This window comes from Prionailurus viverrinus, chromosome F2 (assembly GCF_022837055.1).
Source record: "Prionailurus viverrinus isolate Anna chromosome F2, UM_Priviv_1.0, whole genome shotgun sequence".
NCBI lineage: Eukaryota > Metazoa > Chordata > Mammalia > Carnivora > Felidae > Prionailurus > Prionailurus viverrinus.
The window spans coordinates 22810973-22829501 of record NC_062578.1 but is presented as its reverse complement, the minus strand read 5'-3'; the positions used below and the strand labels follow the sequence as shown (position 1 = coordinate 22829501).

Sequence of the window (18529 nt, the reverse complement as noted above, 5' to 3'; positions counted from 1 at the left end):
TGCCCTTCAAGGTTCTTCTAGCTAGACTAAGAATCAAATTGACATCAAACAGTTTAACCAGAGAAAATAAAATTTAATAGCATACATACAAGGAATTCACAAAGATACAGAAATTACAAAGACAGTGATGCTATGTGATGCTTATTTGAGCTGAGGAGAGGGGTAGGAGTCTGAGGATACAAAAGGAAGAAAGACAATTGAAAGGTGAAAAGAGGGGCACTTGGATGGCTCAGTCAGTTGAGAGTCTGACTTCGGCTCAGGTCATGATCTCATGACGTGAGTTTGAGCCCCGCATGGGGCTCTGTGCTGACAGCTCAGAGCCTGGAGCCTGCTTCGGATTCTGTGTCTCCCTCTCTCTCTGCCCCTAACCCACTCGCATTCTGTCTCTGTCTCTCTCAAAAATAAATAAACATTAAAAAAATTTTTAAAAAGAAAGATGAAAGGAAATATTTGGGCAACAAAGATTGCCCTGTAATACCTATAAGTAAAGAGGAATTTCCATTAATAGCTTTCTTCCTATACATGCTGGCAGTTGAGAGGGAGGTAAAGAGCTTTTCCTGAATCTGTTGGGTTTTGATTGCTTTTAATTAAAAATAATGTTCATGCCCAAGTGGCCCATCTTGGGGTAGCCTGCCCTTGGCCCCTACAGCACTTAGAAGAATAGAAGAGAGGTATGATGGTTTGTGACAAAATTTGTCTGGGTGTGGTGTCCACTTCTAGTCTTCTCTCTTGGCATAGGAATCCATCTTCCCTGATTCATGACAGATGGAAATGTATCTTTGGGGCAAAAAAGAGGAGGTCAGAGAAAGCCTATCCCTGCATTTGCTTTTCTTCAAGTGCCTGCAGTTCAAAACAAATCAACACATCAAAGCCCCGCATTGTGGGGCAGTATGTCCTGAACTTCTACAGTGGACATTAATTAGGTTTTTTTCAGTGTGGCTTTTTTAAGCTAAGCTGTGGCAAACATCTTTTTGCTTGTGTGGGAACATTTCTTTAAGATAAATCCCTGAAAGATGAATTGCCACGGCAAATCAAATTTTCGTCTTTTAACAGATATTGTTAGGTTTTCCTCCAAAGAAGTTATAGCAGTTTAACACTCCCACAGTGTATGAGAATGCTATTTTCCCACACAATGGCCAAATAGTTTGTGTTATTTAAAATAAATCTTTGCTATCTGATTGGCGAAAAATAATATCTAATGGTGGTTTCATTTGCATTCCGTTTGAATGAGGTTGAGTACTTTCTAGGCATTTAAAAGGCCTTTGGAATTCTTGTTGTTAACTGTTTCTTCAAGGCCTGTGCCCATTTTTCTATTGGGTGGTTCTTTTTCTTCCTGATTTGGAGGAGCTCTCTGTAAATTAAGTAAATTAGCCCTTTTATAGTTACATGTGTTGCAAAGATATTTTCCCAGCTCTTAATTTGTCTTTCAAATCTATATATGGTATCTTTTAAAGTTTATGTTGCCAGTTTTGTTGCAGGATTTTTTACCACAATACCCAGGAATGAAGAGGTGGACACAAAATGAGCAGCAGGCAAAGGTTTACTGGAGTATAGGATCAGAAAATAAGAATAGCAGGAAAGCTCTCTTAACAGAGAGGGGGCATTTGAAAGTGAATGCCTGCTAGACTATAGGCAAGGGTCCTTGTTTTATAAGGTTCTGATCCTGCCCCCGCACCCCCTTCTCTTTCCCCTCCTTCCTTCTCAGGTCCTATTCTTATTGGCTTGGCAATGCTAGGTGCTGGGTTGTCCATTCCTAATTGCCTCAATTCCATTGCGTGAAGAGTCAGACTGGTCATACTGTTCCTCCTGTAACATAAGTTTTATGGTTTCCTTTTTTTAGTTAGGTATTTTGATTCTCAAATTCCCACAGGGAACCAGAGGGGGAGGAGGTGGTGTCTTTTACATTCTTTTTTTTTTTTTTTAAGCTTTTCTTAATGTTTATTTATTCTTGAGAGCAAGAGAGACAGAGCGTGAGCATGGGAGAGGCAGAGAGAGGAAGACACGGAATCAGAAGCAGGCTCCAGGCTCTGAGCTCTTAGCACAGAGGCCAACGCGGGGCTGGAACTCACAAACTGCGAGATCTCGACCTGAGCCGAAGTCTGATGCTCAGCTGACTGAGCCACCCAGGTGCCCCAATGTTTCTTTTACATTCTTAAGAGGGACCTTCCACCCAAGGGGGTTTGCTGTGGTCAGACACTCCGAAAATTGTTCCAAAATATGTGTTTTGCCCCACCCTGGGACCTCAGGTCCCAAGCTTTCTCTCTCTGCCTACTGAATCCTGTCTTTTTCTATTACAGTTTGATCAACCTTTTCTTTCTGTCGATTCTAGAATTTGTGATCAAGATTAATGAAGAGGTCTTCATCAATCATCAAGTTCAGTGACGACTCCTCATTCTGTATACAACATTTGACAGAGTACGGCATTCCCTCCTTCCTCCTTCCTAGGTCTTTTTCTAACTCGTTTCCTGCTTCCAACTTCTCTTCTGCATCTCTCTGCTCTTAGAGAAGAGACACAGCTGGACATTCTCAAGTGTTCCTCTGTTGGAAATTACCATGAGGGGCAAAATCTGATCATAGAAATTTAAGTAAAAATGTAGAGATGCTAGAAATCTATTTAATTCTTTCACTTAAATGGGTCATGTAATACGCACAGGAAATTGCATTTGTGAATCTCAACTTTACCATATTAAAAAACAAGACTACTCACATGAGATTCCAATGTTTGTTAGTTATTTAGTTTATTGATTTATTTAAGCCCCACCTGGTTCCAGGAAATATTTCAGGCAAGAGGAATATTACATGCAAAGATCGTTTAGTAAAGTGAAAAAACAGTTAGAAACACCGAAGAATAATGGTATAGTTAATTCTCAATTAACCAGAGACAAAATCTTTTTGAGTAACATAGTGTAGGGGAGGGAAAATTATTTTCCCTTTGCCCATCTAGGTTCTTGGGTGTAATAAAAGACAGATTAACAAGAGGAAAACAAACAGAAATTTAATAACGTGTACCTCCAGATCTCCATCTCTTCATAAAGAAGAACTTTATTTAATCTTTACCAAAAAAAAGAGATTCAAGGTATAACAACTCAGCTTCATCATTCTGAATGTCAGTTCTTATTGGTCATTAGCCAAATAAGTAATTCTCAACCATTTGGCAACACTTTTTATTGTTACCACTGGGAGTGCTACCGGCATCTGGTGGTTAAGGCCAGGGATGCTACTAAATGTTCTAATAATCACAGGACGCTCCCCCAAAACAAAGAATAACTCATCCAAAATGTCAATCGTTGAGAAATTCTGGTTTAGATAAGAGAAAAATAGGGCTGAATGGATGGATCCTAAACCTAGAAGAGAGGTTGACAAACATTTGATAAACAGAAGTGAAAGATGCTTGTTTCTGAGTTTAATACATTCTGATTTGATTCTTTTTCCTCAAAGTGTTGGCAGAAATGCTCCATTCATTTGAGAATTCTAATTAGTTGAATTTTTAGTATACTAATCGCCATGGCTATAGTTATTTAACCTGGGGCATTAGCCCACTGTGAGATTCATGTCTGTTGTCATGCATATGCTTATTTCCCTTGTAGGAGTAGAAAAATACTTTTCCCTCCACTCTTCTAGATTCTTAGCTGAAACCCCTCCATAATAAAAAGATCAAACAGGAAGAAAATCAAACAAAAGTTTAATAATATGTGTACTTCTTGTATCTCCATATCATGGAGGATACCCAGGAAAACTGAGTAATTCCCCCCAAATGGCCTAAACCATCACCTTAAATACCATCTCCAGCTAAAGAAAAAAGATGTTGGGGGTGGGGTGGGCAGCCCATGATGGAAAGTTCTCAGGCAAAGCACAGTAAAGGAGGGTATGGTTATTATGCAGATTTAAGTCTCTGCTTTCTCTAGAGATTTACTCATCCCCAACTTCCTATAGAGAGAGAGGGAGACACCCTTACAGATGGACATTTCCCTTATAAATTTAAGTGTGTCTTACAAAAGGGTTTTCTTATGTCTGCTGTTGATTAAAAATAATCAGTCTAGGGGCGCCTGGGTGGCTCAGTTGGTTGAGCGTCCCACTTCGGCCCAGGTCATGATCTCACGGTTGACTGTTTCCAGCCCTGCATTGGGCTTTGTGCTGACAGCTCAGATCCTGGAGTCTACTTCGGATTCTGTGTCTCCCAGTCTCTCTGCCCCTCCCCACTCATGCTCTGTCTCGGTCTCAAAAATAAACATTAAAAAAATTTTTAATAAAAAAAAATAATCAGCCCGAAATAACCGTTTATGTCAAAGAGGCATATCTTAGGGTGGCAAATTCTGCTTGCCTTCGTGCTCTTTTATAACTAACCAGATTATTATCTCTAAATCACTTAAATCTTGCTCTTCTGTTTTGACATCTAGAGAATTTAAAAACTAAGGAATGTCTGCTTACCCTCCATTTAATCTAGTGGGTGGAATAATTTTTCAAGGGGGAAAAAGTGAAAACAATAACTAACTTCCATTTTGACATCACATCATAGAACATACTCCCTTTTCCCTCCTCCCAGTGTCTGTTAAAATAATCCTGGTCAAATCACACCTACTGTTTATTCCTAGAACCTCAAAAGTGAATTTTTTGTTTTGTACATGACCTCATCCATCTTTGCTTATGGTACTGTTGTATGTATTTCTTTTCAAGATTTTTTTCTATTTTCAATTCATACCTAAGGGGAAAGGTGCTCGGTGACCTCTAAGTTTTCTTGTAGCTCTCCAAATGTATCGTTTTATAACATTTTCAATAATTAGGTTTTGGCTTTCATTCATGTTTTTAAACATGTGTTTGTGCATGTGTGTGTTTGAGTGGCATTTGATACATTTAAACTATACAAAAAAAGTATGGCTTATGAGCTCCTTGATGGTGAGGACTATGAATCCCAGTGGCTGTTTTTACCAAAAAGTTCATGAAACCAAAATCTCAGAGTCCCTCATAGGAAGGCATCCCCTTCCAAGGTTTCTGTTCTCTGGAGACTGGGGGAGAAAGCAGCAGCTCCAGCCACTCATTAAAGGCATGGCGTGCGGCTCCAGACTGGGGTTCATTCTCTGTGCTGGACTGGCTGTTCTCAACTTTGTATTGAAGGGGAGCAGGACGCCTGACCCCAAAATATGCCACTTTGGCATGCGAATTATTTTGAGTTAAGGGCAATCAAGACGTAACAGATTCAAGAAAAACAAAACAAAACAAACAAACAAAAAACTTTACCTCTCCCGTAACTACCTGAAAGGATTTAGAGAGGAGGCTGGCTCAGAAAGAGAGCTCTCACCAGAGATAACTTTTCTCCCCCTACACCATCACCACACCCCTCTTCTATGGTCTCCTCTGCCAAGAAGTACACTTCGCAGAATCTTCTTTCCTGAATGATTCTGAGTTTGAATTTGCCACCGAGAGGAATTTGTGTGAGATTTGGAAGGTAGTGGTGAGGAGAGGCCATCATCACTCTTGGGAGGCCTTTGATGATGGGTGCTGCAGCTTTTCATACCTCTCAAGGAGTACACATTTCACTGCTGCAGACTCAGAGAGTTGGTGGAAGCTTCCTCAGAGAAACTCAGGAGTTGTGGTAGTTTGCTGGTGAGATTTGTGAGCCATTTGCTTTGGAGTCAGGTTGTAGCCTTCCTGCCCTTTGTTTCCCCAGCTCTTCCCACACTCTGTGTGTCCTATATAAAATTCTATGAATTTATCTATTAAATTGCTTGATTTCTATAATACTTTATGGCAACTCAATTTTCTTAACTGAACGCAGAATGGTAAAGTTGTGGGTATCAGTCACAGGGTGCTGCCTTCAGTGCATGTGGCATTGGCTTTGGGCCAGGCAGTGAACAGGAAAGAAATAGGATATTAAAAAGGTGGCAACCCATGTGATGTAGTGGAGAAACATTGGATAAAAGTGTTGCCTATCTTTTTAAAAAATATAATTTATCGTCAAATTGGCTTCCATACAACACCCAGTGCTCATCCCAACAAGGGCCCTCCTCAGTGCCCATTACCCACTTTCCTCTCTCCCCCTCCCCCTCCATCCACCCTGTTTGTTCTCTGTATTTAAGAGTCTCTTGTGGTTTGCCTCCCTCCCTCTCTGTAACTATTTTTTTCCCCTTCTCTTCCCCCATGGTCTTCTGTTAAGTTTCTCAAGACCACATATGAGTGAAAACACGATAGCTGTCCTTGTCTGTAGTGTTGCCTATCTTAAAATGGAAGGAAAACGTACCCAGTGAACTCATGGCATTGGACACGTGATGAAATTTTGGGGTGATGGTGGGGGGGGGGTCTGGAGCCGATGACCAAGAAATAATTCTTGAAGATGTCTTTGGTGCAAAAAGGTAATTGTATTAAAGCATGGGGACAGGACCCATGGGCAGGAAGAGCTGCACTGGGGTAATGACGGGTAACTCATTATATACCCTCAGGTTGGCAGGGGGTCAGGGATAGAGTAAGTATCTAAGGTATTTTGGAAGCAAGATTTTCAGGACCTTGAGGGGCTAGGTGTTGCTAGGAAAACACCATTTATTACCATTTAATAAAACCTCAGTCATGAGATCCTTTAGATGTATATTGGGGGGCTTATAAGCTTGGAGCATGATTGCCAGAATATATCTTGGGGCAATTGGGATAAAGGAAGTAGACTTACTTCCCTTTTGCCCCTAGCAAAGTGTCATTATTGAGGCAGCTGAGCTCTTAGAGGGAGGTCACTCCTCTGGTTTCAAGGACTTGTGTGTGGGCTGTAGGCAGTAAGGGAATTTAAGTTTTCATTTGCCTTCGTTTCCCACATTACCATGGCAAGCATGTAAACCCCTTTCCTCTGTTCATGGGTAGCCAGGAGTGTCTGAGGAATATCACACATATTCCCCTGGGCAGGAGGGGCAGGTGTTGTTAGCTTGTATTTTGCCCTCAGCTTCCCCCACACTCCCTCATCACAAGGTTTCAAGGTGGAATGTTGAGGCCAAGAACTGGTTGTAACACTTACATTTGATAAGGTGCTACAAAAAATAGATGAGCTCAGAAATGAACCGGCTAGTTTGCAAGCAGAATTGAGAGGGACTGTAGAGGAACCAGAAATTCTGAGATATGTAAGCTTGATAAATGGAATTAAAAAAAAAAAAATCTCCAAGCAGTAATAGATAAAGTTTAGAAATCCTTTGAGTTAGAAAGGGGCACCTCAATCCTTTGAGTTAGAATAGGGGCACCTGGGTGGCTCAGTCAGTTAAGTGTCTGACTTCTGCTCAGGTCATAATTTGGTGGTTTGTGAGTTTGAGCCCTGCTTCAGGCTCTGTGCTGACAACTCAGAGCCTGGAGCCTGCTTCAGATTCTGTGTCTGCCTCTCTCTCTCTCTTTGCTTCCCCTGCTTGTGCTCTGTCTCTCTTTCTCTCTCAAAAATTAATAAACATTAAAATAATAATAATAATAATAATAATTATAAAGTCGCACTTACAAGTTCTGGTAAGTAAGTAGAAATATGAAGGCCAGTGAGGCCAGTGAATGAAATGCCATCCCTGAAGCTCTCTTATTAATGATCAGGTAGCTATATATTTTTTTTAGTTATCAAGTAGCTATTGAATTTTTCCCGTTTCCTTTAATGCATATCTTGACTATGTTTTTATCATAAAGACAAATCCAAAAAGCCATATGATTGTATTAGTTGTACATACCTCCCCTGCTCACATTCTGTCTCTCTCTCAAAAATAAATATTAAAAAAAAATAAAGTCTTACAAAGCTTCACCACAGGGCCATAACCAAATCAGAGATATAGCCATCATAGCTTTTGTTAAGACTTCTGAAAGGTCCTTTCATCAGGACAAAATGGCCTTAACAAGGAGACTAAAAGCATGGTCTGATGAAAGCCTGATATGACCAAAGTATCTGAAATTAGGTAGAGATGCAGATTTCCTTTTTTTTTTTTTTTAAACTTTTTAAACAAGTTTATTTAGTTTGAGAGACACAGAGAGAAAGAGAGTAGGAGGGGCAGAGAGAGAGAGGAGGGACAGGGGAGAAAGAATTCCGAGCAGGCTTTGTCAGCACAGAGCCTGATGTGGGGTTCGAACTCATGAACTGTGAGATCATGACCTGAGGTGAAATCAGGAGTTGGACGTTCAGCTGCCTGAGCCACCCGGGCGCCCCGAGATGCAGGTTTCCAAGAAAATTCTTAAAGCTGACTGGGATTGACTACTAACTTCCAGAGTCCTGTGAAGTGACTGTGGCTGAAGTTGACTCCAGCAATGGTAGACAAAGGGAACATCTGGATGCTTGGTCTCACAGCTTGAGAAGCTGAATAGGTCACAACTGAAGTTATTACTAGCACTGGAGTCTTCACATTCTGAGCCAACAGGTTCCTTTTATCGCTGAAGCTATTGTGAGCTTTTCTTTTTTTTTTGTTTTAAGACAAAATCTCCAAATACAAACAATAGTGGACAATGCGTATAAAATGCAAGTCTGTAAAATACCATTCGTTCTTTTTGTTCCTTTTGGATCTTCTTGGGTCCTAGTTCAGACTCATTCTCATCTAATTGTTTTTTTGGGGGGGCTATAATATCTTTTATTTTAATTAGTTAATTCATTCACGCATTTACTCATTTTTTTAACAGTTTATTTATTTTAAGAGAAAGAGAATGAGTGTGCAGACATGCGTGTGCACGCGCAGGGGAGGAACAGAGAAAGAGGGAGAGAGAGAATCCCAAGCAGGCTTCCTGCTGTCAGTGCAGAGCCCGACTTGGGGCTAGATTTCATGAACCATGAGATCATGACCTGTGCCGAGATCAAGAATTGGACACTTCACCAACTGAGCTACCCAGGCACCTCTAGTCGTTTATTTTTATTGAGCTATACTTGGCACACAATGTTACATTACTTTCAGGCGTACAGCATAGTGATTCAGTTTCTGTATATGTTGAGCTCAGTGCAGCTACCATCTGTCCCCATACAGCGTTATTCCAGTGCCATTGACTGTAGTCCCTATGCTGTGCCTCTTATCCCCGTTACTTACTCATTCCATAACCGTGAGCTTGTACTTCCTACTCCCCTTCACCCATTTTGCCCATCCCCCTCTCATCGCAATCACTAAAAGAATATTCCTGCTGCCAAAATTCAGTTTCTAAACCTCAGTTTCCATTCTATAAAGTGGGGGTAGCAGTAGCACTTTTCCCACTTATATGCTTATTACAATAATTATGTAAGATTAGGCACAAAAGAACAGTAGCATATTCTTTACCTAATAACAACTGCTTATAACAGCTTTCCCCTCTCAGGTCCACCGCCCCCCACCTGCCCTTTGCTTGAATGCCTTATTTGCTTCACAACAGATCATGTTATTCTCCTCTTGAAGGAATCTTCACTCCCTGTTAAGTAAAGGTGACATTCCTTAGCATGACTTTCAAGGTCCTATACCTATAGCCCCAGTCCACTCTGGGAGGTTTTTGTTGTATGTGGAACAGACTGGGCACTTCCATCTCCTTATTCATGGTGTCCCTCAAACTGGGCACTTTCTTTTCCTTTCTTGGCTTCTCAAAAACTCTTTAGCACGTATCTTGCTAAAGAAGCCCTCTGAGATCTCCACATCTAATTTCTATATCCCCTGTAGCACCACTGTGCTCTGCTTGCATTTTGTCTTAGTATTTGTTCTACTTTTCCCTTTTTTTTTTTTTTAATCGATGATAATACAAGGAGCCCAGTTTGGCAGGGCTCATTGAAGACATCAGCCTTTTCAGGTACCTCCTTAAAAAAGGATGTCCTGGCTCCCATCCACATTAGTACTGTTTGTTTCTGAGCCAATTACTGTGACTTCCTTATGTCTATTCCTGCTCTCATCTTTCTGGGGTATCAGCTTTTCTTTCTTTTCTTTCCGTGCTCATTTTTCTCTTTGGATAGTCACTGTTTCATTCGATATATATTTCCGGAGCACTTTCCAGGTGCACTATGAAGACGAGCAGGTACACTCGCTTCTGCCTACAGGAAATGTTCACCCTCGTTGGGGAGGGGTGGTGGGAGTGGGAATAATAAATAACAAATAAATAAATGGATGAGAACATTTCAGAGTAAGACAAGGTATGAAGAAGGTAGATCAGGGAGATGTGATAGAGAAAGAACATCATGGTTAGATGTCCGGAGTTGACTAGTGACGAACGATTCTGTCTTCAACAGTGGCTCAGCTCCTCGTGTGAGGTATGTGCCCTTCTTGAATCTCTGGGTCCTGCAGCCCTTTTTGACACTGCACCCTGTGATGTGACCACCACACATGAGGCCACAGAAAGGTCTGTGCCCTTAAAGTGGAAGCATTCATTTGACGAGTCTGGCATTTGGCTGCGGGCTGAGTTGTCTCTAAAGGGCTGCAGTACTCAGGACTCATGATACGCTAGACTCTCTCTTTCCCTCTGATTTTTCCAAAATGCGGTGTGGAACTAAAAAAGGAAGACATAAAAACAATTCTCTCCATGAAGAGAAAGAAGCCTTCGCATGTTTTCTTGTGCCGTATTTCTTGACTTGACAATGATCTTGAAGTTTATAAATTGCTCCTCCAGCTTCTCCTTTCTCCTGTGTCCCTTTTCTTCTCTCCATTTCAGCTGGCATGCGATTTGTTCTTTCCCTAAGTTATTCAGTGGAAACTGGAATTTAAATTTATTTAGGAAGATCTATGTCAACTTTACTCTGCGGGGAGGGTGGGGCCGGGAACCAAGAGCCTAATAGATAGGACTTCACACTATAGACAAGGGTTTAAGAATGGATAAAGTCAGATGGTTCTATGTAATAGCACGTAGTGTTGGGATGGCCTTATTTAAAGGGGAGAAATGGAATGGGATTTTCTTATTTAAAGCTCTAACTTCTTTGGGAAATGACTTCTACTCTGAAGCATCACAAAACAATTTCTTGCTAAAGTCAGATGCAACAAATTATGTTTTCCTGTATTAGAGTTAGTGAAAACTCTGAATTCTTAAAATAGAAAAATGTTATCTAATGTTACTGCTTTTGTTTTTTAAGTCACTGTTTTTTAAGTCTCTGTTCATTGTGACTCTCCTCTGAAGGTGCTGTAAGTTCATCCAGGCTATTTGTGAGTGTAGTTCAGAATCTGTTTCTACAAGGAATAAATGTTTATGAAATTACATCCATCCTAAAAGAAGACACTTTAGCACAAATTAATTTATTTATACTAGTTACAGTGATTCATTTGCTTGGGTTCCTAGGACTTTACCTTTGCATCATGTCTTGTGTGTCCTTTGAGATATTTTTGAGAGTAATTCTTTAAACAGGATGTGTGCTTCAGCATAAGATGTAGATATGTGATTAATAGAGGTTTAAAAATATGTTTTTGCAAATTGCTTGCCTCCCCCCTTCGCTAATTTGTCATCTGTGCTAAGTGGATGTGGAGACAATTTAACGAATACAATTTACCACAGACTTTAGTAAAAAATAAATTTGATTCTGGAGCACCACAAATTGTAGAATCTCGGAAACGAAAAGAACACTGAAAGGTCATCTGGTTTGTCCTTCTTCACTCAGACAGGTTTGCACTTCTCATTACAGCTGGGTGAGAATCTATCCTAATTCTGAAGACATCCTGGAAAGAGGACTCACCAGCTTTCTCGTTATTGCTAATGCGAAAGAAACATCCATCACTTGTGGAAAATTTGTCTGAAGGACATCTAATTTCCTCATACTGGAGTTTATCCCATTTTCTTTAAATGAGTCTTCAATGACGACCACATAAAATGTCTGTGAACCAACCATTTCAGAGAAATGAGATTGAAGAAGGTGGTGGGTATAAAATGGTTAGAATGGGGTCTGGAACATAATGGGTTCTCTTAATGCCATAATAATAATTATCATGATTATCCTCAGGGTCTTTGGTGATAAAGGAACGTCAGGTGATTTGGGGATTAGCTGCTCTGATTGCCTGGTGGTGTCGTATCCCGAGGCTGCCTCCTGGCTCAGGGGAAGGAATGCATGATTAATGGTTGACACAGGGGATGGCAGGGGGCATAGAAGGAATGGTGACACTGGTGCCAGCTGTTTGTCATCCCCATGATGATGACCGCAGGCTCTTGGCGGGCCGGAACCCCAACTTATTAGTTTTGGGTCTTTAGGACTTAGCACAGTGCCGAGCATAAAAAGACACAAGATGAATTGAATAGTTAAGTGTTGACTATTATGAAAACCACTCGACAAAATATTTACTTTATAAATGAGTATTATTCCTGTCTTTCAATATGATTTATAACTTTAAAAAATTTGACCTTGAACATATTGCTGTTTCTCAGGTCAACCTTCTCTTTTTCATCTTTTCCATTCTCTTTTATTTGGACACAGGGGTCATTGTGACTCTTCCTCTGAAGGTGCTTTGAGTTCATCCAGGCTCTTTGTGAGTTGTAGAGTCCAGAATTAGACTGTGTCTCATTACAACCTTGAGCATTGTGTTGAGTTCTGATATTTCATGCTCTGTGGTGATGCTTCCTGGCATCACACTGGTTTTGTGTGCATGTAAGGAAATGATAAAGTTGACAGCCTTGTGAGGTGTCACAGTGTTTCGGCTAATGGAATCAGAGGCATCCATGCAAAATTTTGCCCTGATCAGAGTTGCTGACCAGTTTGCAAATCGGCCTCTAAAGTTCTTGCTAGGGGGCTTTATCATCTTTCGCTCTAGAAGACAACCAGAAGAGTCATCAGGGTCGAGGAATGCAAACCGTGGGGCTGGGGTAAGGAGTGTTTGGGATCCTGGACTCTCTCTGTTCTTCCAAAGCTGCCTGAGTTAAACCAGTTAAACCCGTCTGCTTAAACGAGGAGGTCGGAGATGAGAAAAGGTGAAAAGGGAGCAAGGAAATCCTTTTTAGTTCTCTTAGCATAGATTCTATGATATTATTCCCCTTCCACCTCCATCCTTTTGTGCCCCAATCTATGCAATGTAGGATTTGTGTTTCTAGGGCTGAGGGTGGAGGGTGAATGGGGTAGAGTGGAGCAGAAAGAAGAGACCGTATCAAAGGAGCCAGAATTTTGTATTCACCTCGGTCAACAGGGGGAGGAGCCGAGTGCTGCTTTTATTCCATTTGTCTTAGGTTAGATGGAATTCTGGGAATGTGACTCTTCCCCTGACAGCTCCCCATTGTTTTCTCTCTTAGTCTGTGTCTCTTGAAGTTTCTGAAAAGGAGGATTCTGGAAACGGACTGTGGGGGATAGAATGGAGAAGCTTATGTGGGAAAAGATTTACATTTCCTCTTGTGGCTAGATTGCCATTGCCCTAGGGGCTGCTGACCCTCTGGGATGACCAGAGAATCCTATGGACGTTTTGACTGACCCAGCTGCTCCTGGGTGGTACCGTTAAGCCTGGAGAGTGTGAATACAGCAGACTTTTGAGGATCCCTCTGTCCTCCTCAATGGTTTTGGATCTTGAGCATTAGCCCAGAGCCAGAAGGGCTCTTGTAGACTGATGAGCAGTGAGCACATTTCTCCTTGTCTCATGTTTAGAATCCTGCACTGAGTTTCTCTACATCACCTCTTATGTCCATACAGATTGCATCCTTTATGTGTGCTTCCTCCTCTTTTGAGTGAAATGACAGCCAGATGGGGCCCTCTTGCTTTCAGGAAGGTGTGTGGTGGCATCTGAGCTAGGGAGGCAGAGGGAGTGAATGGAGAAAAGTGTCATCAAGACCAAGGTCAGCCCATTCTTCTCGTCACTCCTTTCCCCTCTGTCACCAGTACAGGAGTTGGGCATCGAGAGTCTGGGCACTCTGTAGTCACATCTGTGTTGGGCCACAAATATACTGGCAATACTTTACTCAATATTTATAATCATCTCATTAATTTAACTCAGGCAAGTGCCCTTGGCATTAAGAGCAGGAAAATGTTGCTGTGGAGAGTTGGAATTTCTTGGAAGGTATCATCCTTGAAGCTTTTAGACTATTCAACAAAGGTCTTTAAGACACATCCCTAGTGCTCTAACAAAGTAAGGAAATTTTCTTTGATGGGAAGGCAGCATAGCAAAGCAAGGAACCAGCACTGGCCTAGACAGTCAGGTGTCCAAACTAGCCAGATGCCTGACTCAAACTTTTGGGTTTACTAGCTGTGACCTTGGGCAAGCTACTTCTCTGTGCCTCAGTTTCCTCCTCTGTCAAATGGTGGATGTTATTGTCAGGATTAAATAAGCAAATATATGTATAGGTCTTGGTGCATGGTAAGTGCAATATAAGAGTTTGTTAAATAAATAAGCCTCTCTTCTCACTATCCGCTAACCTTTTGCTTTGGAGAGCCTGACTCAATCGGTAGTTTGCTTCGCTGGTCAGGCAGGGCTGGGTATCTAACTTGTGGGGCCTAATACAATATGAAAATACAGGGTCCCTGGCTCAAAAGTTACTAAGAATATCAAGATGGCAAAAGCAGGGCATTAAATTAAGTGTGGGCCGTTCAATGTGTCTGTACCCTGAGCAACTGCACAGGTCGCGTACGGATGCAGCTGACCTTGGGGGCAGGAGTTAAGACTTGATTTACCCAACAAGCGCTGTCCTGAATTGGTTTCAGGAATGGCAGTTGGGAGACTGCCTCCAAAATCTTTGATGAGCTTACCTGGATTTCAGCAAGATGCTTTGCACTGAATTTTTAAAAAATATAAACCAAGTGACATACATCTGTAGGCTATCTGAGAGGGTTGATTTGAAAAGGAGAGTAAGGGATCCAACTTTTTTTTTTTCCCCCAGGCTGAGCGGTTCTATCCAAAAGCTACCTGCCTCAACAGTCAGTAATGAGGTGTCAAGAAACCATGGATTGTTGGGTGGCGGGTGTGTGCGTCATGCTTAATGTGAAGTGACTTCATGCAGAGAAGTGAAATGACACAGATGATTCATTTACACATTTATTTTCTATCTTGCTTATTCTACCAGACTGAAATGGAGAACAATGCCAGCAATTTTATAGACATTTTGACATAAAGTAAACAAGTATTTTGATGTTGAACAATTGTACAGACTACTACATGCATATAAGTATGCTGATTGGTGCAGAAATACTGAATTGATCAGCAAAACTACTAATACAAAATCACATTTTCTTTTTATGGAGTTAAAATGCAGCAGATATGGGGACATTGATACAAACACCATTAAATGGGAGAGAAAGGCATTGTATTAATGGTGCAGGATGGACAGCTGAACAAACACGCGTATGCTAAATTGTATCTCTTCACAAAACTGAAATCAAAACACCTTGTGTGCAAATATGATGAAATAAAGCATGTTGATGCAGTGAATGACACTAGACGAGACTTACCACTTATGCGTAAGCTTCAGCTTTTATCGAGAGTTTGTATTAAAAGTATTTCAACATAGTATAAGATGAAATGCTAATGCTATTATGTGTGTGGGCAGGACAGGATAACCCAACTGAGAAATCTTAGAACATAAAATACTGATTGTGCTTCTTTTTCTCTGCAGCATTCAGAGCATTCATAGAGTAGTCTGAAAACCCTCTAAAACATTGAAGTTGATAAAAGTGAATGATGCTTCATGCGACTGTACCTATAAATCTAATCCATGTGTAATAACATGGAAATATGAAATTGTATTACTTAATGTACACAGCAACTGTAGGAACTATTCATTTAACTTGTAATGTCTGTTACTCTATATTCCTTAGGCTTTAAAAATAATTTTCAGTCTTTTTAATTTGGGAGATGTTAAGGACTTAATAGAAACTATTAAAATCTCTACAACTTGAGAAACAAAAAAGAATAGGTTGCATGTCAACCTGTTTTGTAGGGAAATCACCCATGATTTTTCCCAGCAAGGCTTTTTATGTGCATTAATTACTGATAGCTTTGTAGTTTTGCCATAAGGTTTCATACACTTACTTTGTAAATCTTCACAGAGTTGTCCTGAGTTTAACAATAAGATTATAATTCTAACATTAAACATTGAATGAATGAATTTGGGAGTTAGACATAGTTGTTGTTTTTACTAATATATGACTCTATTTAACCAAAAAAGCAATGGATGATACAGGCTCTCCCTCCTGATCCTAAACACACTCATATTCACATGCACACATGTACAAATACATACAGCCTTCCCAAAAGTCAATCAACTTTTCAAAAAATATACACTGTGAACTTTAGTTTCCCCCCATTTAACTCAGCTGCAGGTTTGCGTTTTTCTATTAGCTTTTCTTTTTTTCTCTCTTCTCCCTCTCCCTTCTCTTCTTCTTCCTTCCTCTTCACTCCCACCTCCCAAGATGTGGCCTTTGAAAATCTATATATGTTAATTTTGTAGATTTCCAACTTTAGTTTTTGGAGACCGAAGTGAAAATAACGTTATCCTCTTGACTACTGGACAGTGCTACATGGGTCACTCCTGAGGAATGTCTACCCTTGGACTAGTGAAAACAGCTAATGTAAGACAGGTGAGAATGCACTACAATATCCTCCTTTTGTTTTGCACATAATAGTGGTGAAAGAAACCATTTAAGGCAGTTCTACAATGGCAATGGAAAATGATTTAAGCAACTAAATAGGAAAATTGGTAGCTATTTTTCTTTAGTTAGTAGGCAACGCTTTTTAAACTGAATTATTCGACATATTTAGACTATGTAGATGTGATATAGAGATTTGTTTTACAAGCCTGAAAAGACAGTTAAAAAATACTACTTCAGTATTTATGGTAAAAAATGCACAGATGGAAATGATTCAGTGGGCCATTTTAACTAAAGGCATTACTGTACTGCCTCAGCCCTTTTTTGGGCTAGGTGTTGAGTAAGCAGTTTATAGTCACTTTTGTTCTGTGGCCTATGTACAGGACACTGTAACACAGTGTGTTGACATAATTAGATGAGACAATCACTCTGGCAGCTTTTAAATGCGGCAGACATGGACAGTCAACACCAAGCTTTTACATAAGCTATGTAGAGACAGGTAATAAATACATTTAGTGAGCTGGTCGGATGGCATAGTGCTTTACCTGAATACTATTTAAATAAGCTAGGATCTTTAGTTTTTGCGAGAACAGGTAGGAACACAGTATTCGTTAGGCTATAACTAAATAGTAAGACCTAAGCTGTCGTGCAATTCTGCTTTAGATCACGAATTATTTTTCTAAGCATCAGAAGTTGGTTGAAACCTCAAACTAAGGAATATATTATACTAAAGCTTTCATAAAATTACTAGGCAAAACAAAACAAAACCCCCATTAAAGTAAAAACACGATTTTCAGTTTACCAGTGATGGATACTGGATATCTGAAGGTGAGATTTTAGTGTATCTTGGAAATTCCTTTGCAGATTCAGTGGAAGGTCTTCCCCAAGTCAGTCTGTCTCTAATTTTGGAGATAGCTGCACCCTCCGATTCCCTCTAATTTGCTTGGAGTCGTTGCACTTAGTGTAAAGACTTTGCAGCAGGCTGCATCATATATAGTCCCTGGTCATGACTCAGCTCTGAAGCTCCTTGTAGGAAATCTGGGTTCTACGTAAATTTTTTGTGACATGGCATTTTAAATAAAATGAAATAGAACATGAACCTCCTCCTCTGTTACCTTTCTTCATCAGTAAAATTTTAACATTAACAAAAAGGCAAAACAAAAAGTCTCTGGTAAAACCTAATGATAATCTATCCTTTAGAATATGAAAACAAAATTTAATAAAGAATTCTTTTTAACACTGAAAGCTTTTATTCTCATTTTATAGTTTATTCTGGCAAATAGTCAATTATGGTAAATCTAGAACCAAATTTGGTTATGAATTACTATATATATATATATATATATATACACATATATACATATATATATGTTTACAAATATTTAAAGCATAAAGATGCAAGAGTATGTTGAATATTTACATGAATAAGTGTGTTTAATTTTTTGGTAATAAGGAGAGTGTAAAAGAATCTTCAGATAGATAAAGCTAAACTCTTATAATTGTAGGCAGCTGATTTTTCTTTAGGAGAAATTGACATTTTTCTATTAAACATTAAAAATGTAAAGCTGTTAAGTAAAAAAAATAATGCATTACCTAAGTTTTCATAGCATGTTATTTGTCCAAATAATGTCAATTTCTTTTTAAAGCCACACGAGGTGGAGATACACATATATATATATGTGTGTGTGTATATACATATATGTATATATGTATGTATATATGTATGTATGTGTGTATATACATGTATATACATGTATATATGTATATACACACACATACATACATATATACATACATATATATACATACATATATACATATATACATATATGTATATACACACATACATATATATATATACATAAACAAGTAGGATACATATGTATGTAATTTAGCAAATAAAATATTCTCTATTTTAAGGTAACAGGGAGTGGAAATCTACATTTATACTCACACATTTTGAGTGAAAATCTATATTTATACTCACACACATTTAAGATTTTGACTGTTTAGAAAGCCACAGAAAAATTTTAGAAGACTAAATAATTAGCACACAAATGCAAGTTGAATGATTTCTTTTGGAATAGTTTCAAAAAAGAAAACAAATACCTCCTGTCAGGTTTGTGG

The 18529-nt window shown here is 39.6% G+C and overlaps 1 long non-coding RNA gene across 1 annotated transcript in view; it reads left to right on the top strand.

Annotated features, from left to right (window-relative positions):
- LOC125156568 (uncharacterized) overlaps positions 1-18529 on the top strand; it is a 53177-nt gene that overhangs the window by 33487 nt on the left and 1161 nt on the right. The window contains exon 3 of the long non-coding RNA XR_007148673.1: positions 16264-16393. This is a non-coding gene — a long non-coding RNA (uncharacterized LOC125156568). The remainder of the gene's footprint in view (positions 1-16263; positions 16394-18529) is intronic.